The 1,019-nt window shown below is 38.3% G+C and overlaps 1 long non-coding RNA gene across 1 annotated transcript in view; it reads right to left on the bottom strand.

The window, feature by feature from the left end:
* LOC103476414 (uncharacterized) overlaps positions 1-1,013 on the bottom strand; it is a 2,761-nt gene extending 1,748 nt beyond the window's left edge. Inside the window, exons 1-2 of the long non-coding RNA XR_535464.2 lie at positions 734-1,013; positions 424-508 (exon numbers count right to left, since the gene is read on the bottom strand). This is a non-coding gene — a long non-coding RNA (uncharacterized LOC103476414). The remainder of the gene's footprint in view (positions 1-423; positions 509-733) is intronic.
* Between the last annotated feature and the right edge of the window lie 6 nt (positions 1,014-1,019).

The raw sequence follows: 1,019 nt of genomic DNA, 5'->3' as shown, positions 1-1,019 counted from the left end.
TATATATAGTTAAAAATGTATATGAGTTACGTTAAAAAAAACATCTGGGACGATATCTTAAAAGAAAAACATTCATTGTTTGAAATAATATTTTTTCCTCAAGCTGACATTTTTTACAGTGTAGGCTCATTATCTGCTCTCGGTACGCCGCAGTGGTCAGCGTGGGGAGAAGGGGATTGTGCGCCCCGTTCCGACAGGATCATTCATCGCTCAGCAGAGGCACAGATTCAATCGGCTCTTAGTGAATTATATATATATATTTTTTTTAATAAAATGTGGAAACCCTTAATTTAAATGCATTTAAAGCGAAAAAGAAGCTCACAGGCCAATTACAGCTATTTAAAAAAAAATGTTAAACTAAAAAATAATAATCGAGGGGAAAAAAAGCAGGTTTTTAATGATTCCAATCAGGGGAAAACTTACAGGAGTTGCAGCTGAATGTCCACTGAATTAGCGGGGAGCCGGTGCCGCCTCCATCCAGGCTGAAATCTGGACAGTTGTTGGAAGACTGCAATGAGATTTAGAAAAAAGTAAGAAAAAAAAGAGAAAACCAAAAGATAATTACTAATATATAATTCTTTCATAAAATAAAATGCAAACAGTAATAAAAAACAACTCTTTAAGGCGCCTGTTGTTAGGGCTCTACACAACAATACCAAAAGAAACAGTCGCTTTTAAAATAATAGCTATACTACTAATAATAATATTTGTTGAATGATTGTTTGTTTCCTACCCGTGATCAATCCAGGATCCCGTCCTGTGCAGGTGAGGTGAATCCCGGATGCAGCAGCAGCAGCAGCAGCAGCAGCAGGCGCCTCTCTCCTGTGTTGCCAGTGAGGAGAGCTGTGCTGCTGCCTTCCTCTCTCCAAACAGAAGGTTCACGACGGAGCAGGGGAGAAAAATAAATAAATAACTGAAATAAAAGAAGATCCTTACTTTCGTGCCTTCTTTCTCTTTCCCTGTTATACCTTTTTCAGCCAACACCTTTTTTTATTTCTTTCTCTCATCCAGTGCCCATC

This window comes from Poecilia reticulata, linkage group LG15 (genome assembly GCF_000633615.1).
Source record: "Poecilia reticulata strain Guanapo linkage group LG15, Guppy_female_1.0+MT, whole genome shotgun sequence".
Taxonomy (NCBI): domain Eukaryota; kingdom Metazoa; phylum Chordata; class Actinopteri; order Cyprinodontiformes; family Poeciliidae; genus Poecilia; species Poecilia reticulata.
Note: the sequence above shows the minus strand (reverse complement) of the source record. Positions and strands in the feature narration are given on the sequence as shown.